We start from the raw sequence: 26988 nt of genomic DNA on the forward strand, positions 1-26988 counted from the left end.
ACGGAATCCGTGTCCATCTTGGAATGGGATATCCCATCGGATTTTTTCCGAGTTATTACCCATCTCATGACCACAGCAGCTGTGAACATGATCATCACGATCACCACCATTCTCATTATCGGGAACATCGTCAACTGACCTTGGGTGATTCTTCTGAATAAAGGACAAAGTCTAGCCAAAACCTTCTATCTTTTGTTGCCTATACTGGGTTCGGTATAGAAACACGTGATGTCCGTAACTTAAATTTGGTTGCATTCTTTCAACAGACTCACTCATTTGTTTGTGTAGCAAGAATGAGAAAATAAAAATAAAATGTTCGGGTCATTGCTCGATTAAACAATTAATTATTGTTTAACTTGGTTAATAAAAATAATTAATAAGAATTTATTAAATGTTTAAACCTCTCCGTGATTTATGGGCCACCCTGTAATCCATCTAGCGAGAGGTGGGTCACCATGACAACCTTGTGTGGTGTCCATGATCTCCAGAATGCAATCTGGGCTACTTCGAAAGCATACGAAATACTTAATTTATTTATTTTTATTATTTTTTTTTTCAGTGTCCTTCATAGCACTTCGCTTCCTTGATAAATGGACAGTGGAACAATCTGGTATTTTCTATAACTTCTTTTTCATCGTGTTACAAGTTTCAATTATGTGATGTGACCTCTTTGGATTTCCTTATCGATGTCCTCTAATTTGTGGCCCAGAAGTAAACCTCTTATTAAAGGTCAAATAGAATGAAGGCGACATTTACGAACTTCCTTAAAAGCAGCAATCTATTGGAAAATGAAGGTGAAACTACAGCCTTCACTTTATATAAGATATCACTTCTTAGGATCGGGTAAAAAAACAAAAAAAAAATCATTAATTTTTTGGTAATAATTTTTGCATTTCATCAACGAGACTCCTTTGTGTCAGTCCGTTGCTTTTTTTTTTAAATTGTATTTAATATTCACAGATTTATTTAAATCATATAAAAGACTAATTATGACGTAAAATGTAATGCAGCCAATAGGTACTGCATGATTAAAAGCGATACTGAGGCGCTAATAGTAAATGGACCGTCCATAAACTGAGTATCTGGTTCGAGAGTATCACGAAACTCAACTTATGAAGTATTACGTTGGGAACCCATAATGTTGTGTAAAGTCCTTCTGAGGCGAAGGCAGAGAATCTAAAATTCTGAAAAATATTTTCACTATTCTATTATGAGGTAATATTTGCTAGGAGAATGCTTCAAGAATCTGAATTTTTTTTTTTTTTAAAGTAACTCGGAATATTTCTTAAGCTATATTTGTGGCTGTTGAATTAAATATGTATCTTGACTAAAATATAGGCGCCAGTTACTTTGCGCGAATTCCGAATAAACAAGAATTTACAATATTTGAAATACACTGATGAGCCAAAATATTATGACCACCTGTCTAAAAGGTGTTGGGCCGTCAAGGGTGCACACAAAATGCGTGGACCATGTAACACATGGTCCAAAGATCTTTTTCCAAACAGCTAATTAACTTAACCCCTTAATATATTTATTCCCTCCTCCATTTTTTTAACTTTTCCATTTGTTTCGTGTCCAAAGCATTTTTGACTGTAGTTTATTCAAATAAAATTTATTTTTATATCCAACTACATGCGATTATTTAATTAGTGTTTATATCTCAATATTTATCATCGTAAGAATTTTTACAGGGAAGAGAACGTTCGTTTCAATACCTTAAAAGCTCCTCCCACTTCTTACCATAATTAGACGTCTATTTTTCATACTTGGTTCAATCATAATTGTCTATAAGCATTCCGACTGTTATTTAATCAAAAAGTGCCACACCCCTGGAGCATAAATTAACTTAACCCTCTCCAACAGAAAGAACCAGGAAAGAACGAAGAATAAAATCTCTAAGGGCAAAGTATAACCTTCTCGGGATGTGATCACATACCCCCCCCCCCGGAACTTCCTGTATATCACGTACAATACTTTCAACAAAATGTAGTCGAAATAAGGAAGGCTTAAGATCAAGAGTCATGGACTGTCGTTTTATATTCACTTAAACAGGTTTATAGCATTAATCTTAAGTCTCTCCCGTGTATAATTTTCCCTTAAAAGAAAGCTAATTTTCCCCAATAAATAGAATTTTAATCAATGGTTATACCGTGCTGGGCTTTTAAGTCTTTATTATCTATCATGAATCATTGATTGTTGCAATTTGTATGCTACGAACGCTTTGAATATCATGTTCAACGCGTGTTAAGTTGTTGGACAACAATAGAAAGATGATAGCAGCACGCTATCCATTATTCGGTACTTTCATTACAGTTAATAATACTTCATTTTGAAGTACTTCAGGATAATAATTTGAATAACATTTCTCGCTTTCTTTTTCAATCTCTCTCTCTCTCTCTCACGCACACACACACGTGTAAAGGAGGCGACATTTGGTGCAATAACAATGACTACTTTATTAATCAAAAAACGATACAATTTTTAACAGTTTCTGTCCATTTGAACATCAAATCTTTCTTTTATTCTTGGTTGTCCTTTGAATGGTCATGTCCGTCACCTTCGTAGTGATGTTCGTGTCCATCTCCTTCGTAATGATCATGTCCATCGCCTACCTGATGATGCTTCTCATGATCCGAATCGTCATCGTGTCCTTCTTCGTGGTGTGGACTGCAATGAACTTTGGCGTCGTTCAACAGGACCACCACACACAGAGCAGCTACAAGGAGGAGGATGACAGCCTTCATTTTGATTGGATTCTGTAAAGAAAGTTGCGACACTTAGTTCAAGCAGAGAATCACTGAGAGTCAAAAGTACTCAATCAGTACTTCAAATCTAAATTGATACTTGTTACTTGTTTTATAACCAGTTATACGATACTTCGAAGTACTTCATACTCTATCCTTACCTGATACATCGAAGTACCTTCGTATTTTGTATTTCCTTAAGTACTTGAAATACTTTATTTTTCTTGCCTTTTTACTAAGCAATTTAAGAATGGAAGTACTTTTTTACTTGCTTAAGCGTACTTTTGTATGTTTAATATACAGAAGTATTGAAAAGCAATGAAAATAACTGTCAATATCTCAAATAGTACTCATTAATTCATTAACAGCTTGTTCCCTATCTTGTAAAAGTTAGTTGGGGTTAACTCTGTTTGAGAAGTTGCTAAAGAATTATTTATTTTTAACCAAATTTATCTTCAAGCATTTGATAACTTTTTTTCAAATTACGCAGTTAAATAATGCATTTAAAAATACATTGTACTTCCTAGTGCATGGACGATATAGAGTACCTTATCCAGGTCTTCTCTTAGCCAATTTTTGTGGTAAAATCATTTCCCAATGCAAAAATATTAAGCAATACAACATCTGCCATAGCAAAGATCTTAAGACACGACATATGGAAAACAGCAGTTTAAAGAAAAAAAAAAAACGGGATGGGTTGTTTTCAGATGTCTTTAAAAAGGATGAAAGTTATCATAAGAAAATGTCCATGTCATATCCTATCACTCTCTCATCTCATCTTTCCATTTTATAAGTTCTTTTATAAACAAAAGCCTCCTATTATGACGTAAGTTAGCCTTTTCTGAATCTGTGGTGAGAAGTTTCATTTTTGTAGGTTTTTCCACATTTATTATTATAGAAATAAACACAAAGCTTTGTTTGGTTTTTAATAACACTAAGCAATTCATGTGTTAAAATCATAAAAAAAAAAAAAAACATTGCTGCTAAGTGATATCTTACCAAAAAAGGATACATTCATATTTAAAAAGAAAAAAAAAAGAAAAAAAAAGCAGCTTTTCAATAATAGTCTTTTAAATTAAAAAAAAAAATAATAATTAAAAAAAAATGACCCCGACAAGCAGTGAAGATTATTCTATAGTTTGAGTATCTTTATGTCTTATTACATAAAATATCAGAAATAAAAGAGAACCAAATGCCATAACAGTCGTTAAAATATTCGTTAAAAAGTAATAACTTCGAGAGAAAAAAAAATGAAACCAAATTCCAAAATACTGAAATAGGTGTCCATATTAACAACATAATGTCAAACTGACCAGCCTTCTTATTCATGATTTAAAAATGTACAAGTGACGCATTCATTGCTAAGTTCAAGTTCCAGCTGTTTCAGAATAAATTCACAACTATAATACCAAGTTTATTGAGAACTATAAAAACACATTATTAAAATACTTCTCATAACAATCTATAGATGTCTCTACATGTCGATATTGTTTTGCTTCATTTTTGGCAACGTTCCAAAACTGTTGAACAATAGCAGAAGACATTTGAAAACGTTAATTCGGAAAAAGTAATTTATATAAAATTTTATTATTTATATATAATATAATAATTATACTATTTATAATATAATTTATATAAAATTTACATATAAAATAAAACAAATTAATTTTTTTTTTCTTTAGATTACTTACGAAATCAATACCTTTGATCATACAATCTTTTGGTTAGAAATTATAAAAAAATTAAATATTCACAGTAACGGTGAGCCATAGGGAAAAAAAAAGGCTTATCAACTTTAATGCATTTAATATCATTAATAGTCAAACATCCTTAATTATCGACTAGAATCACTTAAATGTATTCCATTAATGCCTAGAAAAACTCGTAAAAACACATTGACGTCTATACTTACTCAAGCCGATGTGCTAGCCGAATGAACTTGACGACAGATCACTTTACTCGGTATACTTAAGTAATGAGGCGAAGAAGTCTACTTTTATACAAGCCGTAAGACTACCTTCTACTTGAAAAAGATTCTTCAGTGCAATTTATGCACATCTTTAACAAAAATTCCCAAGAAAAAAACAAATAAAACAGTCATTTTTCTGTCCAACGCCCTGGATGTAAAACTAGTTTGGAAAATATATAAGAAAAATAATGTCGTTTCAGTGGCCAGAATGGTCTAGACATATTATTACCGAAGATAAAAAAAAAAAAAAAAAAACTAAATGGACGACTTTCCTTGTTAGGCATGCTCAGATGGGTTGACAAAGAATGTTTACCATGCGTGGGCCGATAAAGATGGGAATCTTGCACAAGAATAAAATATCTTAAAATCTAAACATTTCCTTGGATTGTTTTCTTTGTTTAAATGCGTAGGAAGTGTGCAATTTTTGATTGCATAACTATTATGTGTTTTAAAATTTATTTGTGGATTTTTACTGTACCAAGCAAGCCTTTTTTTAGTTCCAGTAACCTTGAAATGACTTTGAAGGACGCATACATTATTAATGGGTGTGTCTTAGACAACCTGTTTTAAGGATTCTTTTAAAATAAAGCAAAGAAACATGAATGGATAGTTTAAATTATGAATCTTCAGATACATCACACCATTATTAGAAGTATTAAACAACTGTAAGTATTTAAAAATTGCCTAAATCCTGTGTATGTTAAATCAATGAATATCTTTCGCGGTAAGTCCGATCGTCTCGAATGCTTCCGAAAAGAACCGAAAGCTTCCGAAGTATAACCGAAGTTGTTTTTTTAAAAAATTTCAACTATATTGATGTCTAATAACTGCATTCTTGGTCCAGTTGAGGTGTTGTCGCGCACGCACGCACACACAGACCAAACCAAGCAACTTTTTAATACTATTTGATTAATAGCTAAGAAAAACCTTGTAATCTAAGTACTGACAAATTTATATTTACTGAGATATCCGGTTTCCAAGAAGGATGGAGGCATCTTTCGGCAGCAATGAATGTAATGTTAAACACAGCGTCTCCTTCAATTAATTAGCACCTATGGTGTGACAACACTTGAAATAAATGATCGAATCACTGTATAATTTACACGAAAATTACCCCGTCTTTGGCACTTTCAATAATTCAACAAATATAAATCTGGGGTTTTGCAATCGTAGACTTATTATCGCCTCGTGGGTCATGGATGGTAGGTATTAATAATCCACCGTATTTCTCCAAGGAGTTCGTTTAGGAAGTGTTGTTAAAGGTGGTCCGAATGGCACTCAAGAATGTCAAGTAGGATCCCAATTACATGGAAGGTTAGATGTGTTATAGAAGACCTTACGAACATTTAAATATACTCGTTTGTCGGTTCTGAGAAATATAAACCAGCAGGATCTTTTTTCAGATGCGTGAGAGGGATAATAAAACACGTATGACAGTAGGAAGCTACGAGAAGTCTGTTAAGCCTAATCATATGTGATGTGCTATGAAACCTTGGCAACTTTTTTTAATAGTTTAATGTTGTATCATCAATCGATAATTGTGATCATTAAATAACCTTCTCAATACCACACTAACTGATTCTTAGCAGACAGCAGATTATTATCATTATTGCTTCTTACTCATAAGTCACATTAAAATAATTGCTAAGTATAATGTCCTTTTAGAGTCTGTTTGTTCTTTCAACTGCAGAAATAACCGAAATATTACAACAAAGTACTAGAACATCAGCTCCCCACATTGCATTATTCTATAAGTTAAAAATAACTAAATTTCCACGGATAAAATTGAAGCGCCATCTATGAGTCAAATAAGGAACCTTCTTGCATTTTACTACTTATATCTATCAATAAAAATGTAAGCTCTCTATAATAAAAACGGAATATTGTTTTGGACGAAATCTGTACTGACACCTATGAGCCAATTGAGGAACTATCATTTGTTTTTCAATTTATAAGTAATATCCTTTAATCACTATTATCTCTCAGGAAACTGTTCTTTTAATTTTAAGGTTTAGAAATCGGTGTATAAATGGTCTTGATCTTGCACTATCACGTGTGGTTCATTTCTATTGAAGATTTTGGAACTGTGATACGAAACCCGCTATCTTGTGGTCCTAATCCTAACTTCTATTATTGTTGTGTGAATATCGTGCATTGAATTGTCAATTTTTTTTTCTGAGTTGATCGTTAAAGAATATATATATATATATATATATATATATATATATATATATATATATATATATATATATATATATATATATATGACAGAATGATCATTGACTCGGTTAACATACATAGTTTTATGAAAAAAATTGAATGACTAGAACCGAGATTTAATTAAAAAGGTTTTAATATAAACACACTACTAGTTTCGGCCTGTAACAGCCTTCTTCAGGTGACATTATAAAAGAAAAAACACTAAACATTGTTGAGGGTTAAAAGACTATGAACAACATAGACAGTCTTTATACATAATTAGCATGAAAACGTTGTATTTGTATTTGAAGCAGTTCTTTCATTTGTTGCATTGTTGGGAGAGTGCGTGCTTGCTGCATCACGTGAACGCCAGTACATGATTACAGCTGAATGACTATCTGGGAGGTTGTAGCTGAAGTTGTTATTTAGATGAACAGGATTGAAGATGATTTCTCTCGATTCCACAATTTTTCTCTCTATTTCGTCACTGCAACGGAAGATGTTTGTAGATTTTTCCCAGCAGACTTTGTGACTTTGGTTATCATCATTAGGATTAGCCGAGAAAAGGATATGACTTGATAATGCACTTGCTCACTGTCTCTTGTAAGTAATGTCTCTCATGTGTTCTTCCATACGCATTTCGACAGATTTGTCTGTCTGCCCGAAATAAGGAATATCGCAGTCACATAATATTTTATATACGCCAGGGTATTTGAGTTGATGATGACAAGGTTTTGGGTGGCTAATTAAGGAACGGATCTTTGGAAGTGGAGTGAACAAGGTTCTGATATTGTATTTTTTTTAGAACTTTTGCTAATTTATGTGAAACAGTACTTATGTAAGGAATAGAAATATTGCCTTTGAATCTATTTGTTTCTTCTGAGTGATGTCTAGGAGGATTAAGAAGGAATTTGTTAATGATTTTCTTGGAATATCCATCTGAAACAAACCACCTGAAAACTTCGAAAGAAGTTTTCAGGTGGTTTATTTCTGTACGCAGTTCATTTGGATCATCAAGAAGAGAACGGACTCTATGTCCCAAGGTGGAAATTATTCCAAGCTTATGAGGAGGGAAATGATGGGACTGACTGTGCAGATATCTGTTGGTATGTGTGGGTTTTCTATATATCGATATTTTTAGTTTACCAGAAGAGCGAGTCAATTTGACATCAAGAAAAGGCAAGGAATTATCCGTTTCAAGCTCAGCAGTAAACTTAATACTTTGATTTTTCTCAGGGAAATCACCATCCTTTATCAAGAACACTACAGAATTTGTTACATACATCAAGGATATTACAGTTGATGAAAATGACATCATGGCTAGCTTGGACATAACTTCTTTGTTCAATAATGTCCCAACAGATGAAGTCCTAACATTACTCAAGGACAAGTTATCCAAAAAAATGTTAGCCTTGCTTACACATTGCATCAGGTCCGGTTACTTCAAATTTCAAGATAATATATACAAAATCATGGACTGGCTATGGGCAATCCTTTATCTCCGGTTCTTGCAAATATTTACTTAGAAGATTTTGAAACCAAGGCTATCTCTTCCTTTATTTTAACACCTAAAGTTTGGAAACGTTATGTGGATGACGTCTTCATTGTTTGGAGCCATGGACATGAATCCCTTATGGTTTTCCTCGAACATCTCAATAGCCGACATCAAAGTATTAAGTTTACTGCTGAGCTTGAAACGGATAATTCCTTGCCTTTTCTTGATGTCAAACTGACTCGCTCTTCTGGTAAACTAAAAATATCGATATATAGAAAACCCACACATACCAACAGATATCTGCACAGTCAGTCCCATCATTTCCCTCCTCATAAGCTTGGAATAATTTCCACCTTGGGACATAGAGCCCGTTCTCTTCTTGATGATCCAAATGAACTGCGTACAGAAATAAACCACCTGAAAACTTCTTTCGAAGTTTTCAGGTGGTTTGTTTCAGATGGATATTCCAAGAAAATCATTAACAAATTCCTTCTTAATCCTCCTAGACATCACTCAGAAGAAACAAATAGATTCAAAGGCAATATTTCTATTCCTTACATAAGTACTGTTTCACATAAATTAGCAAAAGTTCTAAAAAAAATACAATATCAGAACCTTGTTCACTCCACTTCCAAAGATCCGTTCCTTAATTAGCCACCCAAAACCTTGTCATCATCAACTCAAATACCCTGGCGTATATAAAATATTATGTGACTGCGATATTCCTTATTTCGGGCAGACAGACAAATCTGTCGAAATGCGTATGAAAGAACACATGAGAGACATTACTTACAAGAGACAGCGAGCCAGTGCATTATCAAGTCATATCCTTTTCTCGGCTAATCCTAATGATGATAACCAAAGTCACAAAGTCTGCTGGGAAAAATCTACAAACATCTTCCGTTGCAGCGACGAAATAGAGAGAAAAATTGTGGAATCGAGAGAAATCATCTTCAATCCTGTTCATCTAAATAACAACTTAAGCTACAACCTCCCAGATAGTCATTCAGCTGTAATCATGTACTGGCGTTCACGTGATGCAGCAAGCACGCACTCTGCCAACAATGCAACAAATGAAAGAACAGCTTCAAATACAACTACAACGTTTTCATGCTAATTATGTATAAAGACTGTCTGTGTTGTTCATAGTCTTTTAACCCTCAATGTTTAGTGTTTTTTTCTTTTATAATGTCACCTGAAGAAGGCTGTTACAGGCCGAAACTAGTAGTGTGTTTATATTAAAACCTTTTTAATTAAATATCGGTTCTAGTCATTCAATTTTTTTCATAAATATATATACATGTGTGTGTGTGTGTGTGTGTGTGTGTGTGTGTGTGTGTGTGTGTGTGTGTGTGTGTGTGTGTGTGTGTGTGTGTGTGTGCGTGTGTGTGTGTGTGTGTAGAAAGTATTTATATAGTCGAAATGTTAATAATATTAATACTAAGCTGAAAAATGCTTTAGAACTCGGCAATTCGCAGTATTAAGCTTAAAACAATGAATAGCACCTACTGAGGCTATTTTAACTGACTAAAAATTATCGAGATTTCAGTAACATTGGTAAGTCTCGATCTCCATTATTATGATATTTTGACGTTTTATCTAGTAGGAGGCAATACTAAATTTGCGTTAATATTAATCTAAACATTGCACAAGTGTGGAAATGATCATAGATAATTATAAACGAGTTGAGTTTATATAGCGAAGTCATTTATCATTTGGCATTTCGGATCTTGAATTAAAATTTGTTGAGTGGTTTCCGTTTTAGTTTCAATGTTGAGTTTCAAATTGTTGCATAACTCAAAAGTGATTCTATATAACATAAACATTCTGTAACTTTTGAATTTTTATAAAATATCATTCGAGATTCTTGAATAATGTACCTTTGTCTCGGACATTACAATAATACTCAAAACAACAAATTCTTTTCTTTTCTTTTTTTTTTTTTTTTATTTAATACGATTTAGTATTAAACTAAGTCGAAGCCTTGTTGTTTCGACTGGATCATTTTAATGCAAAATTAATACAATTAAAATTATCTACAGGTTGAACAGCTACTACAGTACCACCTGCAGAGCACGAAATGAACTAAAACATACAAAAATTACTTAAACCTACTAAAGAGAAGGAGGAGTAAGACTGACAAGCAAATGTAAATGGATTTCGTTCGTCATACATCAAAATGGACACCTGAAGAATCACGAGGCTAATAACAGCACTATAGTCACGATGGCGAGGAAGGATTGGTGGTCAGGTGAGAAATGATGGGCAACAAGAATAAGGCCTTCACCTTCTTTCTCATCAACGATGCAAAAAAAGACGTGACCAGTTTCCAAACACTGACGATTTCATATCTGCAATGGAAAAATCTACATAGTACGGACATTCAAGGGGAGGAGTCCATCCTTCCGTGTAATTTAATCAAGGTTCAAGGACTGAACTGGTGAATATAAAGGAAGACTGGAAGAAGGTCCTAACAGAAGTCAGAACTACTGTTGGACGTTGAGTTTCTTACTACATCCTACCATCGGTAAGTTGACCGTAATGTTAAAGTAGTATGCAATAGGTTAGTAGCATCCTTCTTGGTAACATTAACAACATCCCTCTTCTTAGCATTGCTCTTTTGGATTCTTTTAGCAACATCCCACTTGATAGCATCCCTTAGTAACATCGCACATGTTCCAAAATGAAAATTAAACTATTCCGAACGAACTTTATGATTAACCACGTGATCTGTATTTGTATTGGTAGAGACAGAAGGTGATTCATGTTTATTATTTGCAGGTATGGAGACAATTAAACTTCTAGGGATTCTGTTGATCGTCATGTTGGTGCTCTCTTGGTGTGATGCTGACCGTCCATATGACCACAGAGGTGGAAAGAGTGGATCACATAGGATTGGCAGAGGAGGAGGAGGAGGAGGTTCAAGAGGATATCACGTAGGTCGAGAAGGAGGTGGAGGATCAGGAGGTAAAGCGGGTCGCGGTCATGACGATTATTATGGAGGTGATGGACGACGTGGAGGAGGAGGAGGTGCCTACAGGGGTGGAGGTAAAAGAAAGGGAGGATATGATTATCCTGGTGGAGGTAGAGGCAAAGGAGGACATGATTATCATGGTGGAGGACATGGCGGATACAGAGATGGAGGATATAGAGATAGTGGAAGAGGAGGTAGCTATAAACGTGGAGGAGGAGGAGGAGGTCACAGAGGCGGTCGAGGAGGTCACAGAGGTTAATCAGCTTTAAGATATAGCGGTAAGTATTTGTTTGTTTATTTGTAGTATAGACCCTGTGGTACATTTTCCATTTAAGATTATTTACGTTTATTTAGAATTGAAGTGTGGCTGTATCTGTTCATCGCATGTATTCATCGGCCAGTTTGTAATTGTTGTTTGGGCGAATTGAACGAAGAAGCAAGGAAGTTCTAGGTGTCCTGGTGTATTTTCATTGCCTATATACATTTGAATTAAGCCTCACTAAAGAACTGTTTTCATCGACAAATCTAGCCAGAATAAAATATCGTGATAATGGATTTATTAATAAAAATGTTATTCTAAGCTTAACGTTACTGTTCTTGCATTAACGGCCATAACAGTAAGTGGAGGAATGATGGTTGCTAGTTCATTAGAGCTGCGTCTATGAGATAGAGGTTGCAGTGAACCTATAACGGACAGATCATCTATGAGCCTAATTGCTTGTCTCTGGACAACATAAAGAATTTTTAGGGCGGTTTTTGGCATGCCACCTCAAATGTTCAAATGCTATTCTAAGGATGGCGAATTTGGGGAATTTGTTGAGTGGAAAAGAATGCCTACTTTTTTAGAGGCTGAGGAGGCTATCGATGTGGCGTGTTGATACCAGGAGAGGCTGAAGTTAATACGACCCGGTAATCTTGCTAACCCTATTTATCTAATTAACTGTATGATTATTTCCTGGAATTAACTGTTAGAATTAATTTAATGATATGATAAAATATTCAGTAATTTATGAAAAATATGATTAACTTACGCAGTAAATTATAATTAATACGAACCTTTACATTTTTTTCAGGTTTTTTTCTTTTGTTTTTTTTTTTTTTAGCTTTCTAGGTGACATCTCTCCAATCTTTTTGAAGAAATTCTATTCAGGATGCTTGGTTTTCTAATGCAATCAAATGCTTTGCATTGACTAATTCAATAATAAAATCTTTAAACATTTCTTTGTGTGATGTTGCGAATCTTAATTCATAGATTAAGCCACTAATACTCTCCACGATATCAGAAAAGGTTGATATATTAATCTCTATTCACAAATTTAAGGAAACTATTATTAAGGAAATAATAATAGTTTCTAAAACACAGTGTTAAAATGTAGAAAAATTATTAAACATATGGACACAATAAACAAAAATACTGATTGATAGTTTTATTACAAAGTTCTTCAAACATTGCCCATGTCCAAAACTTTACATATTTCTATCGTTCTACGTTAGATGGCGCCACCTAGCGAAGACATAATTGACTTGAAAAATAAATAAGTAGGAAAAACTCGTTTCTAGATAAACAAAGATGATTACATGTATGATTGATGGTAGGTTTGAAGAAGTAGCTACTGCAGTTTGGAATTATCGTGATGCAACTTTACCAGTTAGAAGAGAAATTATATTTACTAAAATTAATGAAAGAAAGATCTTTGTACAGATATGTATTAGTATTAAATTTTTCCGCTTTGTGTTCATGTGTTATTATTATTATTATTATTATTATTATTATTATTATTAAATATCGCATTGGTATCCTAGCAACAAGCCTAAATGACTATTCCAAAACATATCCCAATGAATACAACAAAAATCACACACATGCACGCGCACTTATCTAATTTCCCCACCATACTTAAAGGTTATCTTCCTGGTAATCATTGCATCTACAAATTTCCCTTGTTTTCGGAAGCCTTAAACCTATACTGAGAAAAGTGTACAACAGGAAACATTCGAAGGACAACTAGAATCATTTGCACTAACCTCTGTAGCAGGTTTTATTCGTCACGAGTAGAGAAAGCTAAATACGACCTACTGTTGTCTTGGTAACCACGCGCACTCATTATTGTGTGCCATTTTACTGAGAAACGTTGAATTTGATGTTTGTACTGTAAGTAAGTTTGGATTTGTTTAATTACTTTAAGTGTTTTTGTAAATTATTAGTATAGGACAGAATAAGTTAAAAAATATTAAAGTAAGTGAATTAAGTATCATTATTCGATGTTATTTTAATATATTAAAAAGTTATTTATTTAAGTAAACTTCTTAATCTGCTTACACCATTATATATTTACTATACAACCCATATATGTTAATCTATTTTATCTGTTGATAACTAAAATGGTTCAAATTGCATTCTGTACAATCGGAATGCATCATACTTAAATTTTATAGTGTTCTTAGAGCTTGCGTGCCATGTTTAGTTTTTAAAGATGGCAGCGCTTGAACTTCTCGTGGAATGGAATTGGCATATGGCATATAAATGAGAAGTCATACATACATACATATATGGCATATAAATGAGAAGTCATACATATACATACATACATATACAGTATTTCAAGGGAAAAGAATAAAGAGAAATAAAATAATTAGTAGTTTTTCATATGCAATAAACCACGTCACTGAATGATATTACTTGCTGTTTATTATGATAAAAATAAAAAAATTATAGATGAGATAAAATTTTCAACGAACTGTAGACTTTTTTTTTTCATCTTATATGTTATCAGCTAATACAAGTCGTTTATGCGATGTTATTATTGTACGAAATGTGTGTGTGGGGGGGCATAAATGAGACATATTCTTATTCATATAATCCTGTAAATCCTATAAATCTGGAAGGTTTACGGTAACCAAGGGTGTACCACACGGATCAGTCCTTGTTATTCAATCTGTACATTAATTATATTGGGAAGGATTTGACAAGCGACATACAGCTATTTGCTGATGATGCAAAGATAAGTAGGATAATCAAGAATGCTGCTGATATGCAGTACTTGCAGAATGATTTGAATAGGCTGGAATGATGGCCATGCGAAAATGGATGTTAGTTCAATGTCAGTAATTGTAATGTCATTCACTTCGGCATGATTAAATATAAAATGTAGTATTATACTGATGGGATTAGGCTAGAAGAAACTGATGAGGCTAGGGATCTTGGAGTGTTAATAGATAGGAAGTTGAAGTTCAGGGGCCATGTGGCAAAGATTGCAAATACAACTTCAAAGATAATTGCAATGCTGAAAGGAATATTCACATGTAAAGATAATGATGTTATTTTGCCTCTTTACGAGGACTTGATAAGACCTCATTTGAACTATTGTGCGCAAGTCTGGTCTCCTGGTTTCCGATGTGATTCTGATATATTGGAGAGAGTGCAAAGGATAGTGTTAAAAATGATATGAGGATTGTGGAATACTGAGTATGAAGACAGATTGGGAATTTGTAGACTGCAGACTGCAAACTTACAAACTTCTAAAAGGGTCATACATGATTTCAATTAATGGAATTTTTCAATTTATTGAGGATGAAGAAAATAGCTGGGATGCATTGTTAATGTGAATAATTGTGAAGATATCAGAAGAAGATTAGAAATGGCTAAAACAACAGTCCAAGATTTGTCTAAAATAATCTGGAAGGATGGATCTATCTCCACAGGAACAAGCTAAGGATTTTGGATGCAGCTGTTTTTTTTTTTTTGTTTGTTTTTTTCCCAGCAGACTTGGAATCTAAAGAAGTCTGATAGGAAAAGAATTGCTTCTTGTGATATGTGATGTCACAGAAGGCTGTTGAGGATGTCGTATACAAAAGACGGACAAATGGGTGGGTGCTAGAAAGATCGACAGAACTTTAAAACTCCTTACTGACATTGAAAGAAGAAGAAAGTTGAAATACTTTGGACACATTGAAAGGATGGAAGAAGGAATTCTCAAAACAGTAATAGGACATTAAGCTCCTGGAAAAGAGGAAAGGGTAGACCATCAATGAGATGGTTTGTTGTGTTGGATGAAACCCGCTGTTTCCTGGAGTAAAAACCCCCCACCTTCGTGTAAGATCGATTACCGTATCCTCGGTTAAAAAGCCATTGTCAAGATTCTTCCTTAACTGGATTCGAAACCGGGTCTTTTCAAAGGAAGGGCATCGTTGAAACCGACTGAGTACGGAGGCTGTCTTTTATTTATTTATTTTAAATTGTAAAGCAGACTGACAACACATTGAAGAGGCGAACAAAAAAAGTAGCAAAAATCTTTCCAATTTTTTCCAAACCCACTAACAGGCTATGAATATTTAATTTATAATCCGTATATTTCTATGGCGTTTTCTGAGCTTTTTATTCTAAATAATTTTCAATTTTTAAGTTTTTACCCTGAGTAATCTGTTCATAACTGTGGGTGAATTTTTATTTATTTATTTATTTTTGTAGACTGTTGTTTATGAAGTATGATTTGCTCTCTCTCTCTCTCTCTCTCTCTCTCTCTCTCTCACTGTATCAGAATATAGCGCACACTGAAGAAAATGTCCATTATATTCTGTATTCCATAAGTGATAGGTACAGATTTTGAAATTAATTAAAAAAAGTGCCTTGACCCACTCACCACAAAAAATCGCAAGCACCGACCTGTTACTCTACGAACACAATAGCAATTTAATATTTACGTTTCTACGAGTTAGTCATTCACTTCCATGGCCAAGAATGGATTACAGGGAGAATAATGTGTTATATTAACCTCATTTCAGGAAACCTTTAGTACTTTCCTTTCTTCTTAAGCTTATATCTCCCCTATCATCTGTAAAAAAAAAAAAAAAAAAAAAAAAAAGTTTTGTCTTCTGTTAATCTCTAATCTTCTTTTATCAAAGAATAAACCTCTACGAGGGTCATTTCAAAAGTTCCAAAAACTGCGCATGAGCAGCCAGTAGGATGATGCAATGTTTCCACCTTCATGTCGGTTGTGTGGTGTTTTTGTTTGGCGAAAACGAAGAACGGATCAAGCTTCAAAGTGGAGAATGAATTTTAATCAAGTTGGGTGTTAACGTATCTGATCATACTTCTGATCAGATACGTTAGTTTTTACATAAGTCCCCCCCCCCCCCAAGACTTTGAAGTTTGAACTTTTAAGTTGAAAGATTCGTTCCTGACAGGAATGCAATACTTTACACAAACGAGTTGAGCAGCAATGATAGCAGAGAATAGCAATAGAGGATAGATTCCCCCTTTATAATCTTAAGACGTAATTGAATTTCTGTTAAACTATTCTAATCACAACCATAACGCTTCATTACATAGCGATTTTTCCAAAGTTAAATATGCTATCATTGAGACAAGCCTTACAACATTCCAAACCGAGTTACCATGGCGCCAATGATATACGTGTTAGCAATATCAATTTTATATGCACGAGCATCCAGTTATTTGTTTACGTAATGATACATTTATAGCATAAAGAAATTCTTCCTATCTTTTCGTTTATTGAAGGAGGAGGACGCAATGCAATATTGAAATCAAAACGTCCTCAAGTGTAAAAATAGCAGAGTTTATTTTATTTGCTTAAAAAAATAAATAAATAAATAAATCAAACGTACTTTGACTGGGAAAATGCGGCCGTTTATAACATGTGAATTGACCTCATTACAACATTCACTTACGTACCGTGAGAACATAGATACATTGTACTGGTTATGTTGTCTGCAATAGTTATGGGAAAAATCGGTAAGAACCAGCATACTTTAAATAAATAAATAAAATTAAGCGCCGAAATACGCAGGAAATAAAATTTGTGAACCGCACCAATGTGTGATTTTTTCCATTAAAAAATAAATAATAAATATTAAAAATTAAATACGTTTCTTTTAAGATTAAAAAAAAAAAACATCTACTTAGTCTTAAAACATTTTAAATTTGTTTTCATTATTTCACCCCCCACCCCCAACAAAACTTACGGCCCCCAAGGTGGCCGCGGCCTACAGTTTGGCAAGCGTGATCTAGATAACAGCGCACGCCTTAAAAATACATTGCTTAATAGGGGGCGCCTTTGTTGTTAATTATCGGACTCGCTAACAGCAGTGGTTCAATCACGTGACGTCAGAATATAATTCGACAAATTGCAAAACCAAGAAAAATAAATGCAAACGATTACCGACACTGCTATTAAATGGAATTTTTATATAAGCAAGAAGCCACGCGCGTTGTCATGGTAGCGATTAGAGAAATTTGCAAGCACCAATTAGAGAACGTTTTGTATTATGATGATAATTAGGCCATTATATTAAAAATTATGCAAAACATTTATAAATTATTTATAACGCTAAGTATAGATTCTGACAATTTATTATTTACCGATGAATGTTTTGAAAACGGTGAGAACTATTTTAAAACTGACGTCATCCCTTGCTTTTTTTTTATTTCATTTTTTTTTTTTATTTTTTTTTATATAAAAAGTGGTTGGACAAGTGTTTCTTAATATCTACAGAGGTTCCCATTTGGGTAACAGAAATTGCAACACCTGTTCAGGAGAGTGGACCTTTAGGCTATGTCTGGACCGGTATTTGACGATAAAAATATCACGTAAAAAAACTTTCGACTAAAGTTGATCAAATCACTTTTTTTTTTTTTTTTTGCGATTTCCAAATATGGCATTGAGATAGCGTCTAGTGTTACAATAATTCGCATGAAATTTCAATAACATAAAGTTCAAGGAGTTTCCACTATTATTAGTAGAAACATACAGACAAACCAACATGGTGATCTAATTAGTTTATTTTTCTTATAAACAAGTAGATTACAATGAACGGAGTAAAATAATATTAAAAAGTGTTTATATTCAATAAAGAATTACATCTTAGCAGGAAAACATGTTTTTTTTTTTTGCAATTCCAGCAAATCTGCTTGTGGTGAGTCTATCATTGCAACACTTCTTAATGCGACTCAGTAGGTTGAATAACTTTATTTTAAATAAAATTTCGCATTAAAAATAACTTTATTTTTAATGCGAGATGTAGAAACTTCTCAAATATATATGCTTTTTTTTTCTGTTTTCTTTTTCTAGGTAATCACAATGAAGAACTGGTTTGTGTTGCTGTTCCTGGTGATGCTTTTGATTTTGACTTTTGATTTTGGTACAGAAGGAGGACATGGTGGTGTTAAAGGAGGAGGAGGTTGGGGAGGAGGAGGTTGGGGAGGAGGAGGAGGACGTGGAAGCAAAGGAGGAGGAGGAGGACGTGGCATTAAGGGAGGTAAGGATGATGATAGAGGACGACAACGGGATAATTTAGGCGGAGCTGATGATTTCCTAAGGGGTCCTTTTCCGGGAGGTTTTTATGGAGGACAGAATGGGTGAGTTGAAGTCGGTTTCCATTCTTTATGCAATTTATTTATACTTATTTGGAACAAAAATAATACATAGAACTAATTTTTTTTTTCATTTAAATTACAACCTCTATTTGCAAAGACAACGCAGTGTTACCTAACTTTTTTCTTTTTTTTTTTTTCAGAGTTCACATAACTGCGAAGTAGTCCAGATATCGACTGAGCATTAAATGAATCCATTTCTTAAAAATTGGGAGCTCAAGAATGCATATTTGTAGGAGTAGATAGAATAAGAGAATTGTTCATTTTCTTAAAATAAACCATTGATTATTCTGTGATTTTATGTGGTGATTCCATACTAAACAATACACCTTAAACCAAAAAACACTTTTCACAGAAATTGTTTGCACGCAATGGAGTTATTCTGCTCTGTTGCTACTCATGTGCGTGCATTGATTAAAAAAAAAAATAAATAAAAATAAAATAAAATAAAATAAAATAAAATATAAACGACATTGTACAAGTCACGTGCTACAAACTCCAAATGATACCAATTTCTATTTATATATTAAGCACTTAAAAATATTCACGCCAACACATCCTTAAATATACTTCACATTTGCTTTAGAATTTTTTTTTTTTATCTTTTTCTCATCTCTTCTCAGTTTTGCATGGTTTAAAAACGAGACAGTTCTAAAAATGTTTTAAGGAAACCGAAGAAGGGCATTGGTCTACCCTAAGGGATATAAAACTCACTGAAGTTCAAGGATAGCGGTACATAACACTTGAGTGGGCTGCTTTCGAAATTTATCAAATAACTTTCCAGAGAAGGTCAAACTTATTAATTCCACCTTTAACACACCGTTTTTGATGGGCGTAATCAGGTGACAACTCATAAAAATTCCAGTTATTTGGTATGCAACTGCCACACCTAGTTTCCAACAAGAAATACGGAGGAGGGGGGGGTGAATAGACTTGTTTTTATTTAATGTGTATTGAAATAATATTTAGGTATCTATTAAGGTGTTTTTTCTTTCTACATTTATCTATACGCATAAAGTATCGTTTGTGGGGGGGGCGGTACTAAAATTTATTAATTTTAATAGTAGTTTAAATAGAATAAAAATTCAGTATACCTACATTACATAAATTAATAACAAACTTTATGTGTTACAACACAATAAAGTGTTCATTGGCCCACCGGAAACACATCTTTGCTGTACTATTCAATGATTGCCAATGACGTCATTATTAATATCATACAAATTGCACTGAGGCCATGAGGCATCTTTCTAGTGAGTTCACGCTATTCTCATGACTTGGAACACTAACAGTAATAGGAGGGTGTTCAATATATTGTAAGGATCCGGGGATTGTTATTAGCCAATAGGATAATACTACTACTACTACTAATAATAATAATAATAATAAATTTAAAGTTAGACCCTTTCTCTAAGAAATGATGGTTGGTTAACTTTTTTTAAGGAAGGCACACTGATTTTCTATCAGTTAATAACAAAAACTTGCTTAAAAAATATTTTAAAATAATTCATAACGTTTCCCGTTTGCTTTATTTATGTGTGTATATCATTTAGAAGCCTAAACGTATCGGATACGACAAGGGCATAAATCCCCTCCACCAATTCTACAGGATAAATTGTCCAACAAGGTTCTGAACGTATATTCAACAATCGTTCCGAGATGATATCCAGCTCAATGTGACTTTGTTCTGTGCAGAACATTTCAGATGTGTTTGGTAGAATTAAAATTGGGATCTGAAGATGTGGGGGGGGGGACCTATCATGAGAAGACTAACAAGATAAATTTTTCATAGTCCTACTACAACAAAATTAAAACAAGAACATAAGCGAAATGGTAAGCAAAGTTGTACTTGTTACGTGCAATGAGCTAGTAAAATATTGGACAACTCCTCATGATAGATTAGCCTCTTGGAAACTGCGTTCAAGTGCGTGTATGTATGCGATAATTGGTAAAGGCAGTAATCAAAATGATAGACGCCAGGTTATCTAAGCAAACCTTTGTAGGATAGTCATATACAAAGGTGTCTCTGATGTAATACAGAATGGTATAACAGCAAGTTAAATGGTGTGAGTATCGACATGGTTCATCGTTCTTGATTAGAACAAAGCAAGTCAGCGAAGTGATGGTCTGTCATAGACATGTTTTCCTGACACCACGTAAACCCTTGGATAACAGAAGAACAAGGAGCAAAATGATGAGAACCACTTGAACGTCCTGGCAGACCAAATTCACCCAGTGATGTTGCTCAGGGTTCGTTCTCCTATTATGATCATAATACATCATTATAATTAGTTATCATAATTCGTGTTAATCGCTCTATGAAGATACGTAAACGCAATTTGGCCATGAATAAAATAAATAAAACGTGGAATATACTGAGTACATTTTTTCCTTATTTTTTTATCTATCTAGACTTCAGTTCAAACTCTCCCTAAACAAATCTTATCCGTTAGAAATAACTAAATAGAGATATTCTTAACTGCTGGCGTTTACCAGAGAAAACAGTTTTTTTATACTTTGTCATTATGGTGTCTAGTTTTTTGATATCAATTCAATACAGGGTATTCATCAAAGATTGATTAAGTATATAGAGGACTGTATCACGAGGATGGTGCAGGTGTATATAATAAAAGATTTAATTATAAAAATAAATAAATAAAATAAGATTATTATTATGATATACAACTATATAGGAAATTACACGCTTTGAGTGCAGTTTAATATACTCTCGATAGATGGCAGCAGTAAAGAAAGGACAATGATACCTACACCTCGATCTATATTATACGGAAATGAGCAAATTTAGGATTATTAGTGACAGTTTCCTGATATTTGATCAAGTTGAAGGCAAGAGGTAGGTCACATTATCAGGAATGTGTTTCGGGGAAAAAAAAAAAACTGACAACATTTCAAACACACATATATAAGGCCTACATTTGAAGCAAATGGAGTGAAAAATGAGTGAATGACAGAAAGGATATAGAACAACACAAAGAAGGAACTACGGAATGGATATTTAGATAACGTATCGAACTTCAGGACACGCTACGATATGGAGCTGCACTCTTGAATTCTAACGATTATAAACAGTTCAGATATGATACACGCAAACCTCTGATTCAATGACTAATTATGTAAGATATTAAAGACAAAGATCCTCTTAATTTTCGTAAAGAATATCTCATCTGCGTCTCCATGAAGAAGACAAGACTTCAACATTAATTCTTCTTAAATTATGTCCCAATCCCCCCCCCCCTTAAGTATTAATTCTACTGAATAATGTTTTCCTGTAGGATTAAGAAAGTCACTTCTGACACAAACCCTTCCATTTTATATGACTTAATGTTCCTTGGACTCATCTTTTCCTTGTTTATGTACACCCCCTTTATTAGTTAAGCGTGATGTAAGGAAGGGATTACCCCATCTTTTCATTTGATCGTAACAGGAAGAAACACATAAAAACCAAAAGAACAGTGTCGCCATAGGAACTGCAACTAGATGGCGCTAATGTTGACATGCTTAGAAAATTTACCACTTGGATGAGGTAATAAAAATTGTGGATGAGTCAAGATAAATTTATGCTTCTGAGTTCTGGTTAAATGGTTGTAGCACCTTTCGCAATCTTGGTTTGCGTTCTGACCTTGGGATATTTAAGGAGTAATTTATGGGTTTGTGTTCATTAGTTAACTGGTTTTACGTATGCGACAACATTAGTCATTAGAACTCTTACAACATTCTAATAACAGACTCATCAGAGGAAAGCCTATTACCATCTGAAGGTTTCCAGTAATAAATTACGAAACTTATTTAAAGAGATAAAGTATTCACCACCTAGACTTTTCAACACGGGATTGATTCAGATAAAGCCTATCAATCTCTTAAATGTCCAGTAATATTTATAAATAAATCAATTCGGCTAACGCCTTTTATTCCCAAAGAAAGCAGATGAGGCCGTTTTTGTTTTAACTATTGGAACTCGAGGGGCAGTCAATTTCCCCCGTTAGTCTATCAGAGATGGGATGGCTGGCCCAACACTTACTAATTTTATTTATATGGCATCCCGTGAAGAGAAGTATACAATCTTTATTTTATAGAACGAAGAACCGTTATTCATATTTCAAAAACTTGCGATTAAGAGTCTCAAATGAAAAAAAAAAAAATAATAATAATAATAAAATTAAAAAAAAGAAAGAAAATGTCCGAAATTCGTACGAATAAAAATAAACCAATGAAAGTCGAGTATTATTGAAGATTTTAATTTTTGTCCCTTTGCCACGATACTCTTGGCACTCGACATTAGCGATTAAAATCACTAATATATAGTCATTAAAGCCTAAAATACGAATTTCGGTATATAAATGATGCAACCATACAAAAAAAAAAATCTTTCAAGGTCAGATAGCAATGCGAAATACTTTAGAAGGAGGAAAATGCTATAAATACAGTCCCTTATTCTCTTTGTACCTTCCTGGTGGTGGTGGATATTAGAGTCATTGTTCTCAGTAACAGGTGAAAAAAAAAAAAAGGTTAAGTATTGTTTTCCTGTAGTCAATGCTAAACAGAACGATAATACACCCTTCCTCTTCTTAATTGGTTTTTAATGATCTGCTTAATGAACACCTTCATTGAAAGGTGTTCCTGATCCATCTGCCAAAAAAAAGTCTATATCATTCTAGAGTGGAACTCAAGAGTTAAATGAATAATAACTTCAATAATTACACAGAAATATGAATATTATTAGAAAAGATAATATATAAAATTAATAAATGCTTGGCTCAACATAAATGGCTAATTACTTGGAATATTAAGATGTTAAAACTTTAAAGGTGTTTGAATATATTCCCAGAAAATTTTAAAATATTTAAATTTATTTAAAAAATTCAATTTATATCTCAAGTAAAATATAAGTTACATTATTATTTCAAAGATAAATTAAATTTACTTTTATGATAAAATAATTAAAAAGTATTATATATGACATCATTGCCTTTCAAACTACACACACAGTTTTAAGGCCTTCACTGAATAACTCGATTTTTATTCATTATGCATCACACTAACTAAAAACATCTCAAATCGTTCACATGTGAAGTTAGTTATTTTAGCTTTGATTTTAATGAATGTGGAACCTCACATTAACTGAATAACCTATTCGATTTACAGTGACAGGAGCGCCACCTAACGTTAACTTTGGGATGATTGGCTATTGGTAAACGATAGAGGTTAACTGGTGTGTGGCCTATCCGGACATTTTAAGGTCGTTGACATGGAAAAGAGTCAATTACATTCTTACTTGCATAATCAGAGATGGGCGGGGGGGGGAGAGAAGACTCGTTTTTCAAATGAAAGCCCCTCATGTCCTCTGGAGTTTTACTATAAAAAGCGGATGTACTTGAGAATAAATATTACTTCGTTGGAAGTTGCTTACCTTAAACCAAGGTAAGCGGGATATTTCTCAGTGATTTTTGAACGATATTGAACATTCCAGCTTTCATGAGATTTCTAGGGATGTCCAGCTAAACATTTCGGCCATGAATGCTATCCATGGTTGAGGAATACGACTTGATTTTATCACCAATTGAAATAAGTCAGGATCATCTCTCATTAGGAAACTATGCTATGAAATCAAAGTTTCCAGGAAGTGATTTGTTGCCTACCTCGAGGTTACACTTTAATTATGAAGGAAACCATGTTGAACAAAAAATTATTCAACCGTTTTATTGTTGCCTTTTTTTTTTTTACTTAAAGATTTAAACACCTTTAAAAGTTTAAAGGTGTTTAAATATATTCCCAAAAGAATTTAAAATATTTAGATTTATTTAAAAAATTCAACTTATATCTCAAGTAAAATATAAGTTACATCATTATTTCAGAGATAAATTAAATTTACTTTTATAATAAAATAATTAAAAAGTATTATATATGACATCATTGCCTTTCAAACTACACACACACATACAGTTTTAAAGCTTTCACTCGAATTTTATTCATTATGCATCACACTAACTAAAAACATCTCAAGTCGTTCACATACGGAGTTAGTTATTTTAGCTTTGATTTTAATAAATGTGGAACCTCACATCAACTGAATAATAATAATAATCAATCTTTTCATGCGAATATAAATGAAAATAAATATAATGATTATAATTAGTGTACAGGAGCTCGACTGGTTTGGACGATATCCTTTGGTTACAAATACCTAGGTTCGAATCTCGTCTAGAAGGATTTTCTCTCTCGGAAATGAATTTTTCACCCCCCCCCCCCCTCAAAACAGGCAAATCGGTCATACGAGTATCTATAGGGGTTCCAAAGATAGGAAAATGACTCGACCTAATTAAAGGACGCAACCTGTCTCAGGCGGAGGAATGCATGTGTTCTACTGTTTTTTCCGAGCTGTGAAAGGTAGAACCCCCAGTTATTAAGAGGGAGTATCCTGTTACTTGGTTATGAGACAAACTGGCTAACTCTACTTTATTTGGAAACCCCCCCTTATGAAATTTCTGCAGTCCATGACGAGACTGAGCTCACATCTTTCGAACTGAAAAGCACACGCTTCGTTGTCTTGGTAACCGCACAAAGAAATATTAGATGGCAATTCAAGTGATTACTGTTAATAAAAAATAAAATATTTAAAAATAATGAATATTGCATTTGTGTTGGATTTATATACCTGTTACACAGATTTCTACAATTTACACTGACACATGTTTTTATTTTATTTATTTCTTTTGTTTATTTATTTTTAAATAAAATGCACTACGATATCAAATATCGGGATGTACTCTCGTTATTTTTTTTAAATATATTTTTTTTTTATTTAGTTCTTTTCTGTATATAATTAACAGACTGTTTAAAAAAAAAAAAGAAGAAGACTCCCCAGTATTTCGCAATATTTCGAGATAAAGCCAGATAATGTTTCGTAAACTAATGTCATTCATTAATAATAAATAAATAAATAAAAATAATAAATAAAACCGACCATCCTTAGTACTCCATCCAATGGTGCCTGTAACCACCAGAGGAAAAATTAATATAAAAATTAAAAATATTCTTTCCAAATATCATTATTGTTGTTAGGATACTTGATGGTCTGAACACGCTCGTATGTCTGTCTGTCTGTGTGTCTTGTAGGGTTAATCACTTCCAATCTTCAAGAGATGAAACGGATCATGGTGCTCTGCATAGTTGCCTGCATATTCGCCACTGAGGTAGTGGGTCAACTCAATCAAGGACACGGCGGACATGGAAGTCATAGCAGTGGACATGGAGGTCATGGTGGAGGACATGGGGGTCATGGTGGAGGACATGGAGGTCACGGCGGGGGTCATGGCAGTCATGGTGGAAGACACGGATGAGTAGTACATCCTGAAGGATGGATCAGCGGACGTGATCGTCACTGAAGAGGTAAGAAACTTTAACTGGATCCAGCATACGATGGACAAAGTGTGTGTGTGGGGGGGGGGGGATTTGTATTTATATATAAGGCTTAAATATATCCATCGCTACCTATTGAAAGCATTTAAAATATTTAAAATAACGAAGGCCTGCCGAATAGGCAGCGAGTTAAAGACATTTCGTTAATTATTTATATATATTTTTTTGTTTGCTTCAAATGCTGTATCATGTTTATCACTAAATAAACTTGTTCTACCAATGTATGTACTGTATTTATATGGCGTTAGTTTTTTTTTTAATATTAGTTTATCAAAATCTTCTCCATACAAGGAAATTTGCTAATGATTTAACGATAAAATATAATAATCAACAATGTCAATGCTTAACGCTAACTGCAAACACCAAGGGAATCCTTCAACAATGAATACTAATACAATTCAATCACGTCACAATTATTTTTTCTAACAATGATACAGCATCACTAACAATGATATTTATAGTAACAAAGCAATTACAACAAAAATTATTTTTTTAAAAATATTTATATTGACAAATGACAGAGAATAATTACAAACTACATATCAAATGAATAACCTGAAAAATCTTTCAGGTAATACTCACATTTCTATTATATATCATAAACAAATAATCTACATACTACACGCTGCAGTTTCCTTTACTGGGTATATATATCTTAAAGAAGAGAACTGCTAGAAAGAAAAAAAATATATAAATATACTTTCTCAGAATTGGTAATCAGAGACGTCTCCTTGAATTACAGATAGGTTTAAATAAACCAAAAATGTGAGCATCGAA

At 33.4% G+C, this 26988-nt stretch overlaps 2 long non-coding RNA genes across 2 annotated transcripts; one reads left to right on the forward strand and one right to left on the reverse strand.

Annotated features, from left to right (window-relative positions):
* Nucleotides 1–2434: 2434 nt before the first annotated feature.
* LOC150097571 (uncharacterized) lies at nt 2435–26988 on the reverse strand. Its single transcript, XR_016549656.1, has 2 exons — nt 26794–26988; nt 2435–2759 (listed from the first exon to the last, which is right to left on the reverse strand). It is a non-coding gene; the product is annotated as an uncharacterized LOC150097571 (long non-coding RNA).
* On the forward strand, nt 13450–19070 carry LOC150097572 (uncharacterized). The gene is made up of 3 exons (XR_016549707.1): nt 13450–13536; nt 18473–18759; nt 18918–19070. It is a non-coding gene; the product is annotated as an uncharacterized LOC150097572 (long non-coding RNA).

This window comes from Typopeltis vanoorti, chromosome 17 (assembly GCF_054136105.1).
Source record: "Typopeltis vanoorti isolate ZY-2024b chromosome 17, IOZ_Tvanoo_1.0, whole genome shotgun sequence".
In the NCBI taxonomy this organism is placed as follows: Eukaryota; Metazoa; Arthropoda; class Arachnida; order Uropygi; family Thelyphonidae; genus Typopeltis; species Typopeltis vanoorti.